The sequence below is a fragment of the Mustelus asterias genome, chromosome 30 (assembly GCF_964213995.1).
Source record: "Mustelus asterias chromosome 30, sMusAst1.hap1.1, whole genome shotgun sequence".
Taxonomy (NCBI): Eukaryota; Metazoa; Chordata; class Chondrichthyes; order Carcharhiniformes; family Triakidae; genus Mustelus; species Mustelus asterias.
Genome location: NC_135830.1, coordinates 14,812,148 through 14,838,340, shown reverse-complemented (window position 1 = coordinate 14,838,340; position 26,193 = coordinate 14,812,148). Strand labels below are relative to the sequence as shown.

The 26,193-nt window shown below is 45.9% G+C and overlaps 1 protein-coding gene and 1 non-coding gene across 2 annotated transcripts in view; one reads left to right on the top strand and one right to left on the bottom strand.

Annotated features, from left to right (window-relative positions):
- The window catches only part of LOC144480817 (uncharacterized), a 1,107,688-nt gene that overhangs the window by 118,024 nt on the left and 963,471 nt on the right, over positions 1 to 26,193 (bottom strand). The window lies entirely within an intron of this gene.
- Positions 7,003 to 7,137, top strand: LOC144481083 (U4 spliceosomal RNA). Its single transcript, XR_013495742.1, has one exon. It is a non-coding gene; the product is annotated as a U4 spliceosomal RNA (small nuclear RNA).

Here is a 26,193-nt window from a genome sequence, read left to right as displayed (position 1 = left end):
ATCTTGCCCACACCTGTAGCAAAAGATTCCTGCCGGCAGTGGTTTGAAAATTTTCACTCGGGGCGACACGTCCCGAATAGTAGCTTCTGGCGCTTGCTGTACAGACCCAGTCCTTGCTGTCGTACTTTCAGATGTAGGGATAACTGGAACGGCGCTCAGCAGTCTAGCCACCTGAGGAGTCAGTTCCCTTACCTCATTTCGTAGGCTGTTCAACTCAGACGTCACTGAGCAGTAGTTTTCACCCTTTCTCTGGCGCTAAGCAAATTTTCTTCCTCTCTTACCTCCCGCATCAGCTGGGAGAAGGAAGGGGGTTTCTCCAGGGTGTGGCTCATCCTCACACGCAGAGCAACCATGTCTCGAGTGAGTGCACCCTTAACTAGCTGTTCCATCCGAGCTCGATTCATGTCTGCAGCCGTAATTCTTCCCGTAAGAAGAGCACTATGGAGATGTTTGTCAAGGCGATATGGAAAAGCAGAGAGTTTTTCTCCTTCATTTTGGTATGTGTGTCTGACCTTGGCCAAGATGTCGGCTCCACTCTCTGTGGTGCCATAAGTTGTGTCCAGAGCAGATAAATAATCGGTGGCTGTAGCAGTGGGAATGCTAACTTTCAAAAATTGAACGATGTCAGCAGCAGGCCCTTTTAAACTCTCCACTATACGCTGTCTCTTGGCGGCGTCAGTGCATTGCCACTCACTGATCATCTGGGTAGCCTGCTCCATCCAGGCATCATATTATTTCGGAACTGGGGGTCCAGGTTTCAGCCCTGAAAACAGTCTCAGATTTCTGTAGCTAGGCCCATCGGTAGACACTTGGTTGCACTTGTCCACTAGTTTGCCAATAGTAGTCACTGAATCCATGTTGACATCCACTTTGGGAGCTTGATTGTCTGATACTATGGCCTGAAAATCCTCCATTGACTTGCCTTCCTGTTGTAGTAATAACAACAGCTTTGTATGGAAAGCGTCCCCTTCAGGAACAGCATCCTGTGTGACAAGGCTTTCAAAGCTTCTCCTTCAATACCTAAATCGGAGGTACAGTGTCAGGGGTTAAATCAATGCTAGTCTCCACTAGTATGAACAACTGTGTGCCAGTAGAATCCCCACGGCAACCACAAACCTTGGTGCGACCAAAGACTTTCACGGTGTTTAAGACCCTCGCAATGGTCTCCTCACGATTATCTATTGACACATTGCTCAGTAATACGCCAGGAGAAAGACTGATATTCTTTTGGTGGCTCCAATCAGCAGCCTGAGAAAAATCCATTGTCTTAAGTGAGCTACTAACACTGAAAAAAAAATTTTGCTGTTGTAATTATTGAGTTAACTGTTACGTACTGACGAAAAGAAGAAAAAAAATATTTGACTTGTCTGGTAAACAGGAAATATCTCAGCGGTGCCTCGAAAAATCTAACCCCCTGCTGAAAACTATATGCTCTGACCAGCTGAGTTAAGTAAAGCTGTACCTGGGATGTGCTTGATGTTATAAGGGGCTACTATGTAAATGTTCAATTAACAGGATCCTGAGTTCTTAGCGGTTGGTGTTGAGCTAGGCTAAACTTCCTATTTACCAATAAATGTCAGTACAGGCGTGAATGAAAATTATTAGTGTATTCAGTTGCAATCTAGAATAATAACCTATTAATAATGGCGTGGTGCCTCCGAAAGTGGTAAGTATGTAAACCTTATAATAAGAAAAGGTTCAGGACAACCATGCAAAAGGAATAACAAAAATAAATTTATTATCTTGCGTTGTTGCGTCTCATAAAACAGGTAAAGAGTCCTGAACTAAAGATTTTTCAATTAAACAGTTTCAAATCTGAGAAATGTTCAAAATATTACCAAGCGCTTGGATTTATAAACGCTGGGGCCCATACGTTGGTGCACATATGAAGAAAACACGCCCTCAACAACACACTGCTGATTCCGTTCAGTGTCTGATTGTATCGTCTCCAGTGACTCACGCAACCATGACACACACAGTCCAGAAGGGTCTGCAAGCGGGAAGATGATGCAGCAGGAACAAAAATGCAGCAAGCTGTCCGTGTAGTGGCGCAGGTCCAGTGCGCTGAAGTCTGTCCTCCTCCACAGTGCTACTTAGCAAGTTAGCTTCAGCTAATCCTCGTTCTCTCCGTCTTCTCAGTGAAAACTACGCTCGGCGTTTATAGCTGACTGTCCCTCAACGGCAGTTTCGAGCAGAAACGCCCATGCTTGAGAGTACAAGACTTTACTCTTTTTCTCAACAGTAATGAAAATAACAAAAAGGACTAAACCTTGCTGCCTTTCACTTCAAACTGGAAAAAACGAGTTACTAAACTGCGACAAACACGAGCCTTAACTGCAGGGTAATATTTGTGCCCATACTGTGAAGTATGTTTGTCTGCAAATATTATTTGCCTCGATGTTAAAACTGGGTTTTTACCGCATGAAAACAGCTCCTCTTCCCTCCGTGTGTCTCCCACTGCAGCTTCCTCTGCCTCCCGCCGTTTTTCTTTTTCCCTCCCCCAAACTAATCTGATTGGCTTAAAGTGCAGTTCTCTCGAAAACGGATTGGCATAGCTTACATCATTCAAACTAACTGTATCTGGTCACGGTATTTGGCCCAGTCAACAGGATATTGAAACTCACAAGAATACAAAGAACAATGGCAAATGTCTTTTTCATTAAATTTACCCATATTTCCAGAAAACACAGTCTTTTCATTTATCCTTTTTTTCAGGCCCCTTCCAATTAGAAAGTACCTGGATCACTGGCACTTCATAACATTCAAAGCTGTGGGCCAAGCGCTGGTAAATGGTATTATCATAGAAATCATAGAAACCGTACAGTACCGAAAGAGGCCACTGGGCCCATCGAGTCTGCACCGACCGTAATCCCACCCAAGCCCTACCCCCATATCCCTCCATATTTTATCCGCTAATCCCTCTAATCTACACATCCCAGGATACGAAGGGGCAATTTTAGCATAGCCAATCAACCTAACCCGCACATCTTTGGACTGTGAGAGGAAACGGGAGCACCCGGAGGAAACCCACGCAGACACGAGGAGAGTTTGCATACACCACACAGACAGTGACCCAAGCCGGGAATCGAACCCAGTTCCCTGGAGCTGTGAAGCAGCAGTGCTAACCACTGTGCTACCGTGCCGCCCCCATGGCAGTGGCAGTTCAAGGGTTTCACGCATGTCAGTGCGGACTCGATGGGCCAAAGGTCTCCTTCTGCACTCTTTGAGTCTATGATTTTATGCATCCACCTCCAACCTCCCCGAGCACCCGTACACCTGCCATACAATTAGATGAATGGTTGTTTTTATTTTCAGAAGTGTGATCACTATTCGGTCATTTCAGAAATCTTGCTGGGCATGCTGCATGTCAAGCTCTCCGATACACTTTGCGATACGGTCGCAGCCTGATTTAAGATGAAATGTTGTAGGTGTGAGTGAATGAAAACGTGAGGTCGAGCGATATTGTTAGGAGATAGGAGCATAGATTCATTCTCATTTGCAATCGCTACCTAGAAATCCAAACACCGAGGAAGATGTGAGTGAGGCACATCTTCCCAGAAAATGGGTAGCTGGACTCCGACGAGAAGGAAGACGTCACGCTAACCTCGCCCGCCCCCCCCCCCACCCCCCCCCCACCCCCCGCGCCCCCGCCACCAATGTCTCGTATCTCCTAATCGGTGTTGAAATGCGTGATCAAGTATTCTTATCTCGCTGTTTATGATGATGACAAATCACATTTCTGTCTGTGGAACGATTTTTTCCGATTAAATGAATAAAGACAAACAAATAAATCTGCAGAGAGAGAGAGAGAGAAACGCTGAGGGGGATAAACAGATATAGGGAGAAAGTGCGTGTGAAAGAGAGAGAGAGGTAGAGAGAAGCATTGAATGATTTTTGATTTGATGTATTATTGTCACATGTATTAGCATACAGTGAACAATATTGTTTCCTGCGCACTATACAGACAAACATTACCGTGCATAGAGAAGGATATGGGAGAGTGCAGAATGTAGTGTTACAGGCATAGCTAGGTGTAGAGAAAGATCAACTTAATGCAACGTAAGTCCATTCAAAAGTCTGACAGCAGCAGAGAAGACGCTGTTCTTGAGTCGGTTGGTACGTGACCTCAGACTTTTGTCTCTTTATTTCCCAACGGAAGAATGTGGAAGAGAGAATGTCTGGGGTGCATGTGGCCCTTAATTTTGCTGACTGCTTTGTCGAGTCATCCGTAAATGTAGACAGAGGCAATGGATGGGAGGCTGGTTTGCGTGATGGATTGGCTCCATTCACGACCTTTTGTAGTTCCTTGCAGTTCTGGCAGAGCAGAAGACATACCAAGCTGTGATACAACCAGAAATAATGCTTTCTATGGTGCATCTATAACAGTTGGTGAGAGTCGTAGCCAAATTTCCTTCGTCTTCTGAGAAAGTAGAGGTGTTGGTGGACTTTCGTAACCATAGGGTCAGCACGGTGGGACCAGGACAGGTCGTTGGTGACCGAGGCACCTAAACACTTGAAGCTCTCGACATTTTCTACTGTGTCCCCATTGATGTGCACAGGGGCATGTTCTCTTCTACGCTTCCTGTCGTCGATGGAAATCTCCTTCGTTTTGTTAGGATTGCAAACATTCCCTGCCCAGGGTTTAAGGTGATGGACTGGAATTTTCAGGGTTCCAGGGTTGAGTGCAGGGTCAGGGAAATGGCGTCTGCCATGGACCTGTTGCGGCAATAGGCAAACTGTAGTGGATCCAGGTAGTCCGGGAGGCTGGAATTGACTCGTGCCATGACTAACCTTTCGAAGCACTTCATAATCTTGGATGTCAGAGCCACCGGCCGGCAGTCATTAAGGCACGGTGCTTGGTTTTACTTAGGTCCCGGGATGATTTTCGCCTTCTTGAAGCAGATAGGGACCTCAGACTGTTTTAACGAGAGATTAATGATGTATGTGAATACGTCCGCCAGCTGATCCATGCAGGATCTGAGTGCACATTCGAGTACCCCATCCGGGCCAGTTGCTTTCTGTGGGCTGCTTCAATAAAGCTGCTCTGACATCTGCAATGGTGACCCCAGATCCAGGTTCATCCAGGGCTTCCAGGGTGGAGGGCATACTCTCGCTGACCTCTTGCTCAAAACGGGTGGAGAATGCATTGAGCTCATCAGGGAGCGGTGCGTTGGAGCCGGCGATTTGACACACCTTCATCTTGTAGCCTGTTATGTCTTGCATACCTTGTCACAGTCAATGGGTGAACCCAACCTTTACCTGGATTACAGGAACAGGGCTACAGTCAAACCGTTTTGAAAAGATATAGAGTTTGCAGATGATAGTGTGAAGAACCTCCAGGATCTCATCTTCCATTATTCCCCCAGTTACTGATTGCTGGAATGTGCACAGTGCCAATTCTCCACAGTCACACTGTACTTCCAGTCTTGTTCACGTTGTTAAGTCTTGTCTTTTTTGAATTATTGCTGCAGTCGTTTAGGGTTTTGGTGAGACAACATCTGGAATGCTGGGTGCCGTTTGGTCCTCCATATTTAAGACAGGATGTAGTTGCGTTGGATAGGCACAGCGAAGGTTCCCTAGATTCTTCTTTGGGAGGAAACAGATTGTTGTCTCATGAGATTCAATCACATTTAGCATTTGTATCCATCACATAGATTTCCCCTCATTGTTTTAAACTTATTCTCCTTGTGGATGCATCAGTCTGGAGTGGGGTGAAAAGTGGGAACCTATTATCATTCTGGCAGAGAGGGGGGGAGAATGAATATAAGGGCAGGGAGGTTCTGCTGGAGCTGTACAAAACTCTGGTTAGGGCACAGCTGGAGTTATGTGTGCAGTACTAGTCGCCAAACTGTAGGAAGGATGTGATTGTAAAGGAGATTGACCAGGATGTTGTCTGAACTGGAACGTTTCAGCTATAAGGAGAGACTGGATAAGCTGGGGTTGTTTTCCTTGGAGCAGAGAAGGCTGAGGGAAGAGCTGATTGAGGTGTACAAATTTATGAGTGGCACAATTAGAATGGAGAGGGAGAATTGTTCCTCTTAGTAGGTGGGCCATTAACCAGGGGGCATGGATTTAAGTTAATAGACAGGAGTTTTACTCCAGACGTGAGGATTTATTTTTCCCTCAGAGGGTGGAGGGAATCTGGAGCTCACTTTCTGAAAGGGTGGTAGAGGCGGGAACACTCCCAACATGAAAGAGGTATTTAGATGTGCACTTGAATTGCCGTAATAGACAAGGCTATGGGCCAATTGCGGGGAAATGGGATTAAAATAGATAGAAACTTGCTGTCCAGCGCGAACAAAATGGGCTGAAGGGCATCTTTCCGGCTGTAAACCTCTATGAGATGAGAGCAGAGGTGCAGAAAGTAGGTTAGGCACGGCTGTGTTCTCCGTTTTACAACAGTGCTGGGAAATCCCGGTTGATGAAAAATACAGACATTTCCAATGCTCTCTTTTCGAAGGTGGCATCTTCAGCACAGATTTGGCGGTGAAACGTGGAGAATAGGATGGATACTTTACACGCGGCGAGATTTGAGGAGCTGTCATCGAGGTAGCTGTGGGCGTCAGTGGGTTATTAATGAATTTTGGTGGTTAGCCTATCACCGGAAATGGAGACAGAAGGTGAAGGAATAATGCTTGTTTTGTTGGGTAAGGTTAACACAATCGTTTAAACAATCACCTGGGGCGGGTCGGTGGGGGGGCGGTCGGGGGGGGGGGGGGGGGGGGGGAGGCTCTGACACATGCTCCCTGCAAACAACACATCATTTCCTTTCACAAAGTTTCACAGGTAAGATTAGCATATTCCCATCCCAGAATCCTCACTTTCTCATTTCCGCAATTGTGGCTGATAAAAAAAGTTTCAATTTCTCAGCAAATAACTTAACATTAATACAGTTAATCCCAGGTAAGAAAGCACAATGTACAGAAATCAAATAATTTTACTCGCCAATAGTGTGAAGAGTTTCGGTGTGGTCGATCAGCACCTGCCACTGGACCCATTACTAGCTTTGCGCAGTGGCAGTATTGTAGCCAATGGGGGTTTATCTGAGGCGTAACTTTTGCTCATTGAAACCTTTTCCTAATAATGGTGACTTGTAATAAAGTCAATAACAGCATTTTTTGTTCGTCTCGTCGGAGACTGTTGATATGTAAACATAGAAGATCCAGTGAGTTCTCGGGTGGCAGGTTCGCATCCTGCCGATAATAAACATCCAGTGCTTAATGGAAGTATTAATGGAATACTGCTATTATGGGGATTGGTAAACACTTTGTAAAAACAATTTTAACGGATGCGGGCATCGTTGCTGGGGCCAACATTTATTGCACATCCCCAACTGCCCTCCATTTCCGAGGGCATTTGAGAGTCAACCACATTGATACGGATCTGGATTCAGATGTAGGCCAGACAAGGTAAAGTCTGCAGATTTATTTCCCTAAAGGGCCTGAGTGAACCCAATGAGTATTTAGAACAATTGACGATGAATTCAAATTTCATCATATGCCGTGGAAGGTCTCGAACTTGGGTCCCCTGTACATTTCCCTGGGCATATGGATTACTTGTCTTAAACATTGCTGCTTACACATATGCATGACCATTGATTTTGTAAATCATGCTTCACCAGATATTTCCTCGTGATGTACAAATGTCGTTCTATTTCCGAGTGAGTCGTTTACTAGGGGTTTTGATAATTTCACTGATGAATGGGTATTCCAATTCCAGCAGCAGGACAATTATGGTATTCCAAAAAGTCGCTCCTTGGCTGGAAAGCGTTTCATAACGCTCGCTGGTCTGGAAAGGTGCTATATAAATGCACGTCTGTCTTTCTGTAACTAACTTCAATCACAGCCCTGCGTTTATTACTCTCGTCAGTCGAAATAGTTTCTCAGAGTCCGCTGGAGAGGATTCTTAGAGCCAGGATCGATGTGCATTTAGATCGGAACAATCTCATCAGTGACAGACAGCATGGTTTTGTAAGAGGGAGGTCGTGCCTTACAAATTTGGTGGAGTTTTTTGAGGAAGTGACAAAAACGGTTGACGAAGGAAGGGCCGTGGATGTCGTCTATATGGATTTCAGTAAGGCATTTGATAAAGTCCGACATGGCAGGTTGGTTAAGAAGGTTAAGGCTCATGGGATACAAGGAGAAGTGGCTAGATGGGTGGAGAACTGGCTTGGTCATAGGAGACAGAGGGTAGCGGTCGAAGGGTCTTTTTCCGGCTGGAGGTCTGTGACCAGTGGTGTTCCGCAGGGCTCTGTACTGGGACCTCTGCAGTTTGTGATATATATAAATGAATTGGAAGAAGGTGTAACTGGTGTAATCAGCAAGTTTGCGGATGACACGAAGATGGCAGGACTTGCAGATAGCGATAAGCATTGTCGGGCAATACAGCAGGATATATATCGGCTGGAAAATTGGGCGGAGAGGTGGCAGATGGAATTTAATCCGGATAAATGCGAAGTGATGCATTTTGGAAGAAATAATTTAGGGAGGAGTTATACAATAAATGGCAGAGTCATCAAGAGTATAGAAACACAGAGGGAGCTAGGTGTGCAAGTCCACAAATCCTTGAAGGTGGCAACAGAAGTGGAGAAGGTGGTGAAGAAGGCATATGGTATGCTTGCCTATATCGGATGGGGTATAGACTATCAAAGCTGGAGTCTGATGATGCAGCTGTATAGAATGCTGGTTAGGCCACATTTGGAGTACTGCGTCCAGTTCTGGTCACCGCACTACCAGAAGGACGTGGAGGCGTTAGAGAGAGTGCAGAGAAGGTTTACCAGGATGTTGCCTGGTATGGAGGGTCTTAGGTATGAGGGGAGATTGGGTAAACTGGGGTTGTTCTCCCTGGAAAGACGGAGAATGAGGGGAGATCTAATAGAGGTGTACAAGATTATGAAGGGGATAGATGGGGTGAAGGATGAGCAGCTTTTTCCCAGATCAGAAGTGACGATCACGAGGGGTCACGGGCTCAAGGTGAGAGGGGCGAAGTGTAACTCAGATATTAGAGGGATGTTTTTTACACAGAGGGTGGTGGGAGCATGGAATGCGCTGCCAAGTAGGGTGGTGGAGGCAAACACGCTGACATCGTTTAAGACTTAGCTGGATAGTCACATGAACAGCCTGGGAATTGAGGGATACAAACGATTGGTCTGGTTGGACCAAGGAGCGGCACAGGCTTGGAGGGCCGAAGGGCCTGTTTCCTGTGCTGTACTGTTCTTTGTTCTTTGTTCTTTGCAACAAGCCTCCCGTCCCTACTGTCAAACCCCGTAATCTCCAATTCTGCAGTGACATTTCTGTTGAAACTTCTTGCTCCCAAGTGAATAATATTGGTCCAAATTTATGCACCAAACTGAACTTCTTCATCCCTGGACATGATGCAAGGCGAAGGATTGAGAGGATATTTTGCAAAATATTGTCAGTTAGCAGATGAAAAAATGCAGGAGGAACCAACCGGAGAACTCAGATTTATGAATCAATTCTGCACACAAACTCCAAATGGAATGTAATCAAAGCTCTGTAATCAGTTACCCTCACAATGAAGAATACTATTCTATTAGCTTTTCCTAATTACATGCTGTACATTCAAACTATTTTTTTTCATTCATGCACTATATATCCAGATAGTGTTGCGCCTCAGAGCTCTGCAATCTCTCATCATTTCGACAATAAGCTTCATTTTGTTTTTCCTGCTAAAATGGACAACTTCATTTTACCTATAATTGTAATCCGTCTGGCAGGCATTTGCCCTCTCACTAAACCTATTTATGTCCCATTTGTAGCCTCATTACAGTCTCTGCACAAAGTGCTTTCATAACTAGCCTTGTGTCATCAGCAGATTTAGTAATCATATTTTCAGTCTTTCCAATAAACTGAAAACAATTGAGGCCCCAGCACCAACAATCCCTGAGGCGGACCACTCGTCACATCCTGCTGACCAGATGATTCTCCAATGATGGCAGCTCTCTTTCCTGTTAGCTCTGAAATCTCCTATCCAGGCCAGTGCACTGCAATCTGCACAATGAGATTTTAATTTCTGCAGCAACATTTGATGTAGCAGCTTACCAAATACCTTCTAAGTACAGTACATCCACCGGTTCCCCTTTACCAACAGCACATTTGAGTCCTGCAAAGTTCTTTGCAATGGTCTCATTCTGTGGTTTAATCATTATGCAATTCCCTGATTCCCTCACGCTGAGACCATGAACCGTGAATGCCTTTCCAAGTTAATCCCTCCTGACTTCCACTATTTTAGGGCCCATTCCTTATCTTATGTTTCCTCTCTCCTGAATATCACTTGTTCGAAACTTCTTAGCTTCCTCACTTTCCCTCGTTTGAATGAAAGTTGATGGAGGTGAAAGATGAGATGTGTTTTCCTGTACATGCCCGACTTGCTGAGTTTTTTGAGCATTTTAACTATTCACTGCAGAGGTCTAAATGTTTCAGGATGGCAATGAAACAATCTTCAGGCGAAAGTTCCCCCAGAGGCGATTCGTTAACATCGAGGTATGATTCATCCTTTGGGGGTTGAAAAACAAGCATGCGAGAAATGCCGGACAAGCCCTCATTGAGCTTTCTCGTTAACCAGCCCTGTTTGCTCAGTCTGGAGGACATGAGACTTTTAATCTCAGAACGTTGGGTTCGAGCCCCACGTGGGGCACCATTGTTGTTAAACTTTGCTGCTTTCCTGGGTGAACTCCAGCTCTCCATCCCTCCGGCAGTGTCACCGCTCAAACTGTGTCTTCCTCCATCCCGTTTTGTTAACCTCACAGTTACTGGTTTCTGAGTGAATATTGCCTCTATTCCGCTGGAAGTCGAACAGTTTCGTGTTTAATTCAGTGAGAGGTTTTCATGCCATTGAGCCCGAGATGTGTAGGTTAGGGGGAATAGGGAGGTAAATGTATCGAGTTATGGGGATTGGGTGGGGTGAGTGGGCCTGGGTGGTATGCGTTGTCGGGGAGACGGTGCAGACTCGATGGGCGGAATTGCCTCCTTTTGCACTGGAGGGATTTTATGATTCTACATGTCCCTGCTTTTGTCATTTCCACGAATTTAATCCCACTTTCTCCCGAGGAATTAGAATTTTGAAACCTGGAAGGCGTTGAGAATACAAAAGGATGAATGTTTATGAACTGACCAAGAGAGAGACACTTATTCCAGAAGGAGGGCTGGCTGTCCCACAGATTTCACGCTCGTGAGTTGTGCCTTATTATTACCGCGATCGATGTTTAATTTTAATCTCTGAGGGAGAGGGTGAGAGTGAGTTACAAACTGAAATATTTTGTATTTGGATGTTACTGAAAGATTGCATAACACCTGGACCAGCGTGGGAACCTATTGTACGATTCTTATGTTGTCTTTTATTTTAATCAATGCTTTTCTCCCTTTTCTCTGGAAATTTGAATTTTGTAGACTGCAATGTGATCTACAATCCTCGGACAAGATATTTTCTCCAAGGGAGAATGGATGGACTGAGACCGGCTGCATAGGCTTCACCCTCAAACAAAGAACAACAAAGAATAAAGAACAATACAGCACAGGAACAGGCCCTTCGACCCTCCAAGCCCGCGCCGTTCCCTGGTCCAAACTAGACCATTCTTTTGTATCCCTCCATTCCCACTCCGTTCATATGGCTGTCTAGATAAGTCTTAAACGTTCCCAGTGTGTCCGCCTCCACCACCTTGCCTGGCAGCGCATTCCAGCCCCCCACCACCCTCTGTGTAAAATATGTCCTTCTGATATCTGTGTTAAACCTCCCCCCTCACCTTGAACCTATGACCCCTCGTGAACGTCACCACCGACCTGGGGAAAAGCTTCCCACCTTTCACCCTATCTATGCCTTTCATAATTTTATACACCTCTATTAAGTCTCCCCTCGTCCTCCGTCTTTCCAGGGAGAACAACCCCAGTTTACCCAATCTCTCCTCATAACTAAGCCCCTCCATACCAGGCAACATCTGTACTCTCTCCAAAGCCTCCACGTCCTTCTGGTAGTGTGGCGACCAGAACTGGACGCAGTATTCCAGATGCGGCCGAACCAACGTTCTATACATCTGCAACATCAGACCCCAACTTTTATACTCTCTGCCCCGTCCTATAAAGGCAAGCATGCCATATGCCTTCTTCACCACCTTCTCCAAATGTGACGTCACTTTCAAGGGTCTGTGGACTTGCACAGCCAGGTCCCTCTGCGTATCTACACCCTTTATGGTTCTGCCATTTATCGTATAGCTCCTCCCTACATTATTTCTACCAAAATGCATCACTTCGCATTTATCAGGATTGAACTCCATCTGCCATTTCTTTGCCCAAATGTCCAGCCTATCTATATCCTTCTGTAGCTTCTGACAATGCTCCTCACTATCTGCAAGTCCAGCCAATTTGGGTCGTCCGCAAACTTACTGATCACCCCAGTTACACCTTCTTCCAGATCATTTATATAAATCACAAACAGCAGAGGTCCCAATACAGAGCCCTGCGGAACACCACTAGTCACAGGCCTCCAGCCGGAAAAAGACCCTTCCACTACCACCCTCTGTCTTCTGTGACCAAGCCAGTTCTCCACTCATCTAGCCACCTCCCCCTTTATCCCATGAGATCCAACCTTTTTCACTAGCCTACCATGAGGGACTTTGTCAAATACTTTCCTAAAGTCCATATAGACGACATCCACGGCCCTTCCCTCGTCAACCATTTTGGTCACTTCTTCAAAAAACTCCACCAGGTTAGTGAGGCATGACCTCCCTCTCACAAAACCATGCTGACTATCGTTAATGAGTTTATTCCTTTCTAAATGCGCATACATCCTATCTCTAAGAATCTTCACCAACAACTTCCCCACCACGGACGTCAAGCTCACCGGCCTATAATTATCCAGGTTATCCTTTCTACCCTTCTTAAATAACGGGACCACATTAGCTATCCTCCAATCCTCTGGGACCTCACCTGCGTCCAGTGACGAGACGAAGATTTGTCTCAGAGGCCCAGCGAATTCATCTCTCGTCTCCCTGAGCAGCCTCGGATAGATTCCATCAGGCCCCGGGGATTTGTCAGTCTTTATATTCTCTAACAAACCTAAGACTTCCTGCTTTGTAATGGAGCTTTTCACCAACGGTTCAACACTCCCCTCCGAGACACTCCCAGTCACCACATCCCTCTCCTTTGTGAATACCGACGCAAAGTATTCAATTAGGATCTCCCCTACTTCTTTGGGCTCCAAGCATAATTCCCCACTTTTGTCCCTGAGAGGTCCTATTTTTTCCCTGACAACCCTTTTGTTCCTAACGTATGAATAAAATGCCTTGGGATTCTCCTTAATCCTGTCTGCCAAGACAATTTCGTGACCCCTTTTTGCTCTTCTAATTCCCCGTTTGAGTTCTTTCCTACTTTCTTTGTACTCCTCCAGAGCTCCCTCCGTTTTTAGCTGCCTGGACCTAACATACACCTCTCTTTTCTTTTTGACCAGTCCCTCAATTTCCCTGGTTATCCACGGTTCTCGAATCCTACCCTTCCTATCCTTCTTTTTCACAGGCACATGCTTGTCCTGCGCCCTAACAACTGTTCCTTAAAAGACTCCCACATGCCAGATGTGGATTTACCCTCAAACAGCCTCTCCCAATCAAGAGCTGCCAATTTCTGCCTAATCCCACTAAAGTTAGCCTTCCCCCAATCCAACACCTTACCCTTGGGACACCACTCATCCTTTTCCATCACTATCCTAAAGCTAACAGAATTGTGGTCACTATTTGCCACATGTTCCCCTACCGAAACTTTGAAGACCTGACCGGGCTCATTCCCCAGTACGAGGTCCAGTATAGCCCCCTCTCTAGTCGGGCTATCTACATATTGTTCTAAAGAACCCTCCTGTACGCATTTTACAAATTCCTCCCCATTCAGAGTCCCTGCTCTCAGCGATTTCCAGTCTATACCAGGGAAATTGAAGTCTCCCACTCCAACAACCCTATTTGTCCTGCAACTATCCAATATCTCCTGACATATCCGTTCTTCCACTTCCCTTGGGCTGTTGGGGGGCCTGTAGTACACCCCCAACATAGTGACTGCGCCCTTCCTGTTTCTAAGCTCCACCCAGAGTGACTTGTTACACAACCCCTCTGAATTGTCCTCCCTCTGCACCGCTGCAATATGCTCTCCAACGAATACTGCTACTCCGCCACCTCCTTTGGCCGCTCCTCTGTCTCGCCTAAAACACTTGTACCCCGGAATATTCAGCTGCCTGTCCTGTCCCTCTTTCAACTAAGTCTCCGTCACCGCAACCACATCCAAATTCCTCGTGAGCTGTTGTCTGTTAATTTCCCCATTGCAGGGTTAATTTCAATTTTAATTTCAGTTCCTGGAGTGAACAAGCCCCTGGTAGATTGTGGGGGTGTTTCTGGAGCTTGAAACCCTGAGGAACAAGCAGTCTGGCATTACAATTCGCCACAAACATTTTAACCCTTTGGTGGGTGACAAAGAGAAAATTAAAAACCTGCAATATGAACCTGTCTCAAAGTTTGTTATCATTCAAAAATAACAGGAGTGGGAGGCACAGCGATTAAGTCAATTGTTGTGCAAGATTCTCAGAGGGCATTACAGTTCGGTTTTTGGAAATTCAGAGACAACATTCATGTACTCCTCTCCAAGTGTCTTCTCCCTTCTCTCTCTCACCCAAGCTTTTCTGTTTCTTTGCCTGACTCCTTTCTCTGTATGTCTCTCGATCCATTCTGCAATCTCTCTTTCTATCTCTTCCCCTTTTCTTCTATCTCTCGCCAGCCCTTTATTCTTTATTTGAAGCTTTCTTCCCCTAACTCCAGATTTCTCTCCAATTCGACCTCATTCAATGTCGCCCCTACTATCTTCCACGGGCGTTCACCTCCGTTATCCTGACGGCAGTTTACATCCTGCCCCCATGCCGACGTGAAGATCGCGCTGGACGAAATATACATAACTACGAATAACCTTGAGCCGAAACATCCCGAAGCCTTTTTCAAAGTGGCCGGGGACTTCAATCACGTGAAGCTCAAAAGCATACTACCAAGTTACCACTAATACAACTCCTGTTCCACCAGAGGCCCAAACCATCCTAGACCATTGCTTCACAAATATCAAACACGCTTACCGCTCTCTCGACCACCCACACTTTGGCAAATCAGACCACAAGGCTGTGCTCCTCCTTCTGGCTTACAAGCAAAAACTGAAGCAGGAGAATCCATCCAAGAAAGTCGTGCAATGGTGGTCTGAGGAATCGGAAAATCTCCTATGCGACTGCTTGGAGGCAGTGGACTGGTCAGTACATAAAAACTCGTTGACCAGTCTGAACGAGTGCGCCACTACAGTAACTGATTCAATAGTAAGTGTGTAGAATGCTGTGTACTAAAGAAGCAAATCCACGTGCTCCCCAATCGGAAACAATGGATGAACAGGGATAGCCCCATCTTGCGGAAGTCCAGGTCTGAGGCATTCAAGTCAGGCGACACTGACCGATACAAAAAAGCCAGATACGATCTCAGCAGATCCATCGAAGATGCCAAAAGACAGTACCGGACGAAGCTAGAGTCCCAGGTTAGCCAAACAGGCCCCCACCGACTATGGGCAGGGTCTGCAAGACATAACAGGCTACAAGATGAAGGCATGTAAAATCGCCAAATCCAACGTACCCGTCCCTGACGAGCCCAATGCATTCTATGCTCGTTTTGAGCATGAGGTCAGCGAGAGCATGCCCTCCGCCCTGGAAGCCCTGGATGAAACTGTGTCTGGGGCCATCACTGCAGATGTCAGAGCAGCCTTCTCAAAAGTCAACCCACGGAAAGGAACTGGCCCAGATGGGGTGCCCGGATGAGCACTCAGATCCTGCATGGATCGGCTGGTGGGGGTATTCACATATATCTTCGAGATCTTTTTATAACAATTTGAGGTCCGTATCTGCTTTAAGAAGACGACCATCATCCCGGTGACTCATAAAAGCCAAGCAGCGCGCCTCAATGACTATCGTCTAGTGGTTCTGACGTCCATCATTATGACGTACTTCGAAAGGCTGGTCATGGCAAGAATCAATTCCAGCCTCCCGTACTGCCTGGATCCACTATAGTTTGCCTGCCGCTGCAACAGGTTCATGGTAGACGCCATTTCCCTGGCTCAGCGCTCAACCCTGGAACACCGTGATAACAAAGACTCCTATGTCAGACTCCTAATTATTGATTACAGTTCAGCCTTCAACACTAATATTCCCATGAAGCTCATTTCCATAATCCGTGGCCTGGCCCGCGGCTCCTCCCTCTGTGACTGGATCCTGAACTTCGTAACTCACAGACCACAATCAGTAAGGATAGGCAACAACACCTCCTCCACGATCAACACTGGTGCCCCAAAAGGCTGTGCTCTCAGCCCCCTACACCTATGATTGTGCAGCCACATTCCCTTCCAATTCTGTTTTCAAGTTTGCTGACGACACCACCGTCCCGGGACAGATCTCAAACAATGACGAGACAGAATACAGAAATGAGATAGAGAGCCTGGTGAACTGGGGCGGCGACAATAATCTCTCCCTCAATGTTAAAAAAACTAAGGAGGTTGTCATCGACTTCAGGAAGCGTAGAGGAGAACTTGCCCCTGTCAACATCAATGGGGACGCAGGAGAAAGTGTCGAGAGCTTCAAGTGTTTAGGTGTCGAGGTCACCAACGACCTGTCCTGGTCCCGCCATGCTGACACTATCGTTAAGAAAGCCCACCAACACCTCTACTTTCTCAGAAGACGAAGGAAATTTGGCATGTCAGCTACGACTCTCACCAACTTTTACAGATGCACCATAGAAATCATTCTTTCTGGTTGTATCACAGCTTGGTATGGCTTCTGCTCTGCCCAAAACTGCAAGGAACTACAAAAGGTCGTGAATGGAGCCAATCAATCACGCAAACCAGCCTCCCATCCATTGACTGTGTCTACACTTACCGATGACTCGGCAAAGCAGTCAGCATAATTAAGGACCACCTGCACCCCGGACATTCTCTCTTCCACCTTCTTCCGTCGGGAAAAATGATACAAAAGTCTGAGGCCACGTCCCTACCGACTCAAGAACAGCTTCTTCTCTGCTGCTGTCATACTTTTGAGTGGACTTACCTTGCATTAAGCTGATCTTTCTCTACACCTAGCTATGCCTGTAACACTACATTCTGCACTCTCCCGTTTCCTTCTCTATCAACGGTATGCTTTCTCTGTATCGTGCGCAGGAAACAATATTGTTCACTGTATGCGAATGCATGTGACAATAATACATCAAATCAAAAAGCATTTGATGCGTCTCTCTATCTCTCGCTCTCTTTCACACACACTGTCTCCCTATATCTATTTATCTCCCTCAGCATTTCTCTCTCTCTCTCTGCAGATTTGTTTGTTTGTCTTTGTTCATTTAATCGAAAAAGATCGTTCCACAGACAGCAATGTGATTTGTAGTGATTATAAACAGCGAGATAAGAATACTTGATCACTCATTTCAACACCAATTAGGAGATACCAGACATTGGTGGCGGGGTGGGCGGCGGGGGGGCGGGGGGGGGGGGGAGGGGGGAGGGTGGGGGGGACGGACGATGACGACGAGGTTAGAGTGACGTCTTCGTTCTCGTCGGAGTCCAGCTACCCATTTTCTGGGAAGAAGTGCCTCATTCACATCTTCCGAGGTGTTTGGATTTCTCGTTCGCGATTGCAAAAGAGGATGAATCTATGCTGGTATATTCTAACGATATCGCCCTGCCTCACTTTTTCATTCACTCACACCTGCAACGTTGTGCCTTAAATCAGGCTGCTACCACATCGCAATGTGTGTCGGGGAACTTGCCATGCAGCATGCCCAGCAGGATTTCTGAAATGACCGAATAGTGATCACACTTCTGAAAATAAAAACGACCATTCATCTAATTGTATGGCAGGTGTACGGGTGCTCGGGGATGGGGGCGATGGACGCATAGAATCATAGACTCAAAGAGTGCAGAAGGAGACCTTTGGCCCATCGAGTCCGCACTGACATGCGTGAAACCCTTGAACTGCCACATAATCCCATTTACCAGCGCTTGGCCCATAGCTTTGAATGTTATGACGTGCCAGTGATCCAGGTACTTTCCAAAGAATGTGAGGCAACCCACATGTACCACCCTCCCAGGCAGCGCATTTAAGACCATCACCACCCACGGTGTTAAAAAAAAAACTTTTCCACACAGCCCTCCTAAATCCTCTGCCCCTCACTTTAAACCTTTGTCCCCTCGTGATTGATCCTTCAACTAAGGGGAATAGCTGCTCTCTATCTACTCTGTCCATGCCGCTCATAATCTTATGCACATCGATCAGGTCACCCTTCAGTCTTCTCTGCTCCAAGGACAACAACCCAAACCTATTCTACCTCTCGTCATAACGTAAATGTTCCATCCCAGGGAGTATCCCGGTTAATCTCCTCTGAACCCCCTTCAGTACATTTACATCCTTCCCATCACGTGGCGACCAGAACTGCACACAATACACCACGTGTGGCCTTAGAAAAGTTCGATACAATTCCAAAATGGCAAACACGCCAAGTTCCCTTTGTTCTACAGAACTTCCAAGTGTCATGCCATTCGTTGAATACTTCCTTGTCAAATTACTCTTTCCCAATTCTATCACCACACTCTTTTCAGGGTTAAATTCCATCTGCAACTTACCATTTGAACATTCGGTCCATATTTTGTTATCGTCAAAGACTCTCAACCTCAGTGTTAACCACTCGCCAAATGAAGGTTGTCATCTTTCAATCTGTATTCTTTGATAACACTGGCAGTTTTAGACTTCGCAGTCAACTGATGGGACGAGTGGAATGTGCAGGAAACGTTTTGATTGCAATTCATTGAGGGACTGAATGTGGATTTCTCTCTCTCCCTTTGGCTCTCCACAACCTGGCGTGTGAAAAACAGCGTGCGAGAGAGGTGGAAAAGATGAGAGTATGAGGGAAATGTTGATGTGGAGCAGTTTAATAAGAGAGGCAAAGGTTCTGCCGTTCTCTACAGAGTTGGAGTGGGGAGAGGCGACTGATCGAAGTTGGAGCTTCATCGCTGGTGCTAAATGTACAGGCAGCACCAGTCGAGGCGTGGGCAGGTTTAGTGGATGTGCAGGGAGATCCTCGCCAACCATCTCCATAAGGAAAACAACAAATCATCCAGAAAATCTGATCTGGACCGCCTAGACTGCAATTACATTTCCTATAAAGTAACGAGATGCAGGAGTACGCACAATATTTCTAATATGGGCTCTCCATCCAAAGTGCTGCAACCTTCAAGGCCTCGGATCACTTGCTAAAATGTGGTTATAAATGTGGAGCTACTAGCTCCTTTTGTCTCTGTTGTGTCCAGCGCCACACGATCGGCTGAATGGTTACTTTCTGCAACATCGCTTTTCTGAGGTTTGCAAACTGAAAGGGTATGTATACATTATAGTGGGTGTATTTCACATTAAATAATATTTTTTACCAGTCTTACCAACACGCTGGACTGACATTTTTTTCAATCTCCCGATCAAAAATAATAGAAGGCATTGAATATTACAGGATAAGTTCGTTGAAAGTCCAAGGCATTTCGAGAATGCAACAGTTCCAGATCGAAGGGACAGCTTCCACACAGACTGCAACGAACATGGCAAAGGAAGAAGGTGAAAGTTTGAATGAAGGATACAAGACACATCCTCTCTTATCACCAAATATACCAGACATTTTACACGTATTTCCGAACATAGTTTGGACATGTGATTTACCCATCTCTCGAAATAATTCACGTACAATATCATCTGTGAACAACTTGAGGGTAAATGTCAGTCTTATTGATTTTAGAATTGTTTTGTGCTGAATAGTAGCAGTGTAATGTTCCCAAACGTCCTGCTTCTGGCACCTCTCTTGTATCAACAGGAGAATCAGCATCATTCCCGAATCTGCACTAATTTCACGATTACAATTTATTGAAATTCTGAAATTGTAGACTGACATCACGTGATAGAAATATTCGTAACTATTTTGATTCACTTCAGTTCAGTAACATGGTGCTAATCAATATTCATATTTTTTCACAAAACTGCGGGACAAATCTCTTTGCCTTCAGTCAGTTCCATTACTAAGAATGCAAAGGACTTTAATAAACATGTATTTTGCAATAAAACCTGATGCCATCTTGTTACTTCAGTGATTGTGATTAATGTCACTAGGCACATAGTTAATTATTTCACCAGGGACATTCTTTGCTCTATAAATAGGCAATGTTTTCATTGTGTGCAGCGGTGTTAAAACAGAGAGTGCCCTCCAAAACAGCCATCTCAGATTCGGTAAACTATGTTCTGGACTGTTCCACTTGAACTTCGTATTACTTGGGTACTTAATGATATCCAAAGGATTTACTACCCGCTCCTCGCTGCAGTTGGTGTGACTGGTGAGTCAAATTTCACTCTGTTTACTGCCCTTGTCCATAAAACTCAGTTAGTAATATTATTATGTGCAAACATCATGTTCCATATATGCTAGTACAGTGGGAAGATATCTCTCTCTTCCCCGCAGCCATTCTCCCTACTCTCTCATGGTGGTTGCTCTCTATTTCCCACTCTCCGTCCTCCCCGCTACCACATCCGACCCCCCCCCCCCTTGCCCCTCCCATCCCCCTCTCCCCCCACTCCCTCCCCACATCCACCGGCCACTTTCACTATTCCCGCCTTCGTATCTACAGGGTCCTGCCTCAGTAAAAAAATATATAATTTCCAGTTTTGTGACTCACAGCCAAATCCAAATCAACTCATGCAATACCTACAGATGCACAGTCTGCAGCACAGTCACAGCAGAATGACCCAGATCAGGAACCTTTCGTCCAAACCCATTGGCATCATTGTGTCTCCCAAATACAAATAAGGAGAAGGCAGCAAATTGGAAATGTGATCTGTTGGTAAATTTGGTTTTTTGATACCTCAGTGCGGTGCTTTCCAACTGTGAACCCAATCGCAGCAGAACAGGTGAATCCATGTTATTCTGGATTCTGTAGAAAATGCTGCAGCTGTCCCCCAGAAACCTGCCAGACCACTGCTCCTGTTCTGTCTGAAATATGAGTTAATTGTCTCTCTCTTCCCTACAGTGAACTTATTGACGATTCTTATCCTGTCTCGAGGAAGGTGTGGACTTTCCAAATGTGTGTCACGTTACTTAATTTCCATGTCAGTGGCGGATCTACTCGTCGTCATCTTCGACCTCGTATTGAGGCAAATTCCGATCAGATTCACGGATCAATTTATCTTCATGTATCACATTGAAGTGTGCAATATACACGCCGTCCTGCTTTACGCAGTCACTGACTGTTCTGTTTGGTTCACTGTCACTTTTACCTTTGATCGATTCGTGGCCATTACCTGTCAGAAGCTGAAAATAAAATACTGCACTGAGGAAACGGCAATTGTGGTTCTAGGAACAGTGAGTGTGCTGTTCACTGTAAAGAATATTTTCTGGTACTTTATGTGCGAGAATAGATATTGGCTTTCCAATACTCCCTATTTCTGTTCTGTCGATTTTGATGTCGACTCCTCACCAGCATGGGCAGCAGCTGAAAGTCTCCACTATATTTTAACCCCGACTGTTCCTTTTTTGTTGGTTGTGCTGCTCAACGTTTTAACCGTTAAATACATTGTAGTGTTGAGCAAGGTCCGCAGGAGACTTCGGACCCACAAGAATGGGGAAAGTCCAAGTGACCCAGAGATAGCGAAAAGAAGAAAATCTATCATCATACTATTTGCAATTTCGGGAAATTTTATCCTATTATGGTCAGTGTTCCTGTTCTATTGCTTTTATGACCGATTATACATGTTGAATATATTGCGGTTGCATTTACCACGTTTTGTTCAGGAACTGGGATTTATGCTCCAACTCCTTAGTTGTTGCACCAACACATGCATCGATGCAGTGACACAGACACAGTTCAGAGAGGATCTGAAAAATGTGGTGAAGTTTCCAGTTACTGGAATTTTGAAATTCATTAAACAGTGATCAGATATTTTATCATCACAACGTGTTAATCTAATGTTCTGTGCAGAAACCCATCTCAATCAGAAACACATTGAGGTCGATTTTGCTTTATTCATCCTGATAAAGCCATGAACAGCAATTCTAGAAATTCAAAAGGAAACGACTTCAGTTCCAAAGAAGTCTGGATTTGAATCAGTTAATACCAGCGATTTAGCGTGGGCTGCACACATTGAGTTCCAGAATAGAATACCCGCCTGTCAAATTCGGAGGGAGGTTACTGACATAAGCATTTTACATCAACACTTATCCCAAACCGAAAATATCTGCGAGCCCCACCGCTACCAGCCTCACAGTATCAGCCCCACCACCCCATCTCTCACATTGCACACCCTGCCCCCCCCGCTACCGCCCACCCACACCCCCGATCGGGAAATATTCATTTTTGAATCGAGTGATGGTGAATTGAAGAAGTGGATACGAGATTAATGAAGGCTGGTGTTGGGGAGGGAGCGGTGAAGGGAGGGTTGCTAGGCTTTGCGACTTGTTTGTCGTATGCTGGAACCAGGGTTGGTGTGTTGCCTACCAGGGGCTGGGGTCCGGGATGTGTCTGACAGGGTATTCAGGACTCTTAGGGGGGAGGGAGATAAACCACAAGTTATTGTACATGTGGGGACACACGACATAGGGAGGATAGGGGAAGGGGATATTAGGCAGGGATTTATGGAGTTGGGGTGGAAACTAAAGGCCAAGACTGACAGAGTGGTTATCTCTGGACTCTTGCCTGTACCACGGGATAGTTTAGAGAGGAATAGGGAGAGGGAAGGTTTGAATTCATGGCTGAGGGGATGGTGCAGGAGGGAGGGGTTCAGGTACTTAAGCAATTGGGGCTCGTACTGGGGAAGGTGTGACCTCTATGAGAAGGATGGTCTACACCTTAATCAGAAGGGGACCAATATCCTGGGGGGTAAATTTGCTAAGGCCATGCAGGGAGGTTTAAACTGATTCGGGGGGGGGGGGAGGGATCCTGAGTAGTGGGGCTGAAAGTGAGGGATGCATGGATGGGGACTGCAATGCACGGCATTGCAGAGGTGGGGTGGAGCAGGGTTTGAAATGTGTATACTTCAATGCCAGGAGTATTCGCAATAAAGTGGGTGAACTTGCAGCGTGGATCAGTACCTGGGACTTCGATGTTGTGGCTATTTCAGAGACATGGATAGAGCAGGGGCAGGAATGGATGCTGCAGGTCCCGGGGTTCAAATGTTTTAGTCGAAGTAGGGAAGGAGGTAGAAGAGGGGGAGGGGTAGCATTATTGGTCAGAGATTGTATCACAGTGTCAGAGAGGAGGTTTGATGAGGACTTATCTGTTGAGGTAGTATGGGCGGAGATTAGAAATAGGAGAGGAGAGGTCACCCTGTTGGGAGTCTTTTATAGACCTCCTAAAAGTTCTAGAGAGGTTGAGGAAAGGATTGCGGAGTCAATCCTGCTTAGGAGTGAAAGTAATAGGGCAATTGTTATGGGGGATTTTAACTTGACTAATATTGACTGGAATTGTTATAGCTCTAGCTCGTTAGAGGGGTCAGTTTTTGTTCAAAGCGTGCAGGAAGGTTTTTTGACTCAGTATGTGGACAGGCCAACTAGAGGTGAGGCTATATTGGATCTGGTGCTGGGAAATGAGCCAGACCAGGTGCTGGACTTGGAAGTTGGTGTGCATTTTGGTGATAGTGACCACAATTCGGTTACGTTCACCTTAGTGATGGAAAGGGATAGGCATGAACCTCGGGCCAGTGGTTTTAGCTGGGGGAAGGGTAATTATGAGGCTATTAGGAGAGAATTAGGAAACATAGGTTGGACTAGGAGATTACAGGGACTGGGAACGTCCGACATGTGGAGTTTTTTCAAGGAGCAGCTACTGCGAGTCTGTGATAGGTATGTCCCTGTCAGGCAGGGAGGAATTGGTAGGGCTGGGGAACCGTGGTGCACCAAAAAAGTTTCTTTGTTGGTTAAAAAGAAAAAGGAGGCTTATGTTCGGATGAGACGTGAGCACTCGGGTAGTGCACTAGAAAGCTTTAGATTGGCTAAGAGGGAGTTGAAGAGCGAGCTTAGAAGGGCTAAAAGGGGACATGAGAAGACTTTGGCGGATAGGGTTAAAGAGAATCCTAAGGCGTTCTATAGGTATGTCAAGAACAGAAGGTTGGTTAGGGCAAGTTTAGGGCCAGTTATAGATGGCAGAGGGAAGTTATGTGTGGAACCGGAGGAGATTGGTGAAGCATTGAACCAATATTTCTCTTCGGTGTTCACGCAAGGGGACATGAATATAGCTGAGGAGGACACTGGGTTGCAAGGGAGTAGAATAGACAGTATTACAGTTGATAAGGAGGATGTGCAGGATATTCTGGAGGGTCTGAAAATAGATAAATCCCCTGGTCCGGATGGGATTTATCCAAGGATTCTCTGGGAGGCAAGAGAAGTGATTGCAGAGCCTCTGGCTCTGATCTTCAGGTCGTCGTTGGCCTCTGGTATAGTACCAGAAGATTGGAGGTTAGCGAATGTTGTCCCATTGTTTAAGAAGGGGAACAGAGACTTCCCCGGGAATTATAGACCGGTGAGTCTCACTTCTGTTGTCGGCAAGATGTTGGAAAAAATTATAAGGGATAGGATTTATAGTTATTTGGAGAGTAATGAATTGATAGGTGATAGTCAGCATGGTTTTGTGGCAGGTAGGTCGTGCCTTACTAACCTTATTGAGTTTTTTGAGAAAGTGACCAAGGAGGTGGATGGGGGCAAGGCAGTGGACGTGGTATATATGGATTTTAGTAAGGCGTTTGATAAGGTTCACCATGGTAGGCTTCTGCAGAAAATGCAGATGTATGGGATTGGGGGTGATCTAGGAAATTGGATCAGGAATTGGCTAGCGGATAGGAAACAGAGGGTGGTGGTTGATAGTAAATATTCATCATGGAGTGCGGTTACAAGTGGTGTACCTCAGGGATCTGTTTTGGGGCCACTGCTGTTTGTAATATTTATTAATGATCTGGATGAGGGTATAGTTGGGTGGATTAGCAAATTTGCTGATGACACCAAAGTCGGTGGTGTGGTAGACAGTGAGGAAGGGTGTCGTAGTTTGCAGGAAGACTTAGACAGGTTGCAAAGTTGGGCCGAGAGGTGGCGGATGGAGTTTAATGCGGAGAAGTGTGAGGTAATTCACTTTGGTAGGAATAACAGATGTGTTGAGTATAGGGCTAACGGGAGGACTTTGAATAGTGTGGAGGAGCAGAGGGATCTAGGTGTATGTGTGCATAGATCCCTGAAAGTTGGGAATCAAGTAGATAAGGTTGTTAAGAAGGCATATGGTGTCTTGGCGTTTATTGGTAGGGGGATTGAATTTAGGAGTCGTAGCGTTATGTTGCAACTGTACACAACTCTGGTGCGGCCGCACTTGGAGTACTGTGTGCAGTTCTGGTCCCCACATTACAGGAAGGATGTGGAGGCTTTGGAGAGGGTGCAGAGGAGGTTTACCAGGATGTTGCCTGGTATGGAGGGGAGATCCTATGAGGAGAGGCTGAGGGATTTGGGATTGTTTTCGCTGGAAAGGCGGCGGCTAAGAGGGGATCTTATTGAAACATATAAGATGATTAGAGGTTTAGATAGGGTGGATAGTGATAGCCTTTTTCCTCTGATGGAGAAATCCAGCACGAGGGGGCATGGCTTTAAATTGAGGGGGGGTAGTTATAGAACCGATGTCAGGGGTAGGTTCTTTACCCAGAGGGTGGTGAGGGATTGGAATGCCCTGCCAGCATCAGTAGTAAATGCGCCTAGTTTGGGGGCGTTTAAGAGATCCGTAGATAGGTTCATGGACGAAAAGAAATTGGTTTAGGTTGGAGGTTCACAGTTTTTTTTTTTAACTGGTCGGTGCAACATCGTGGGCCGAAGGGCCTGTTCTGCGCTGTAATGTTCTATGTTCTATGTTCTATAGTGTCTGTAAAATATTAGCCCGAAACTTCCATTCAGTTGCAATCGGAGTTATGTTGCAGCTCGGGACATGATATTGGAATGGCTGCGATAACATTTAATAGAATCCAGTGTCAGCATTCGACAGTGCATTTGCTTCAATTCACTAATAACTCAAATAAGCGCACAGTAAATCATTCTGAGGCTCCCAAAGATTGTGCAGTGTGTGTTACAGGTCAGAGCGATTTAAG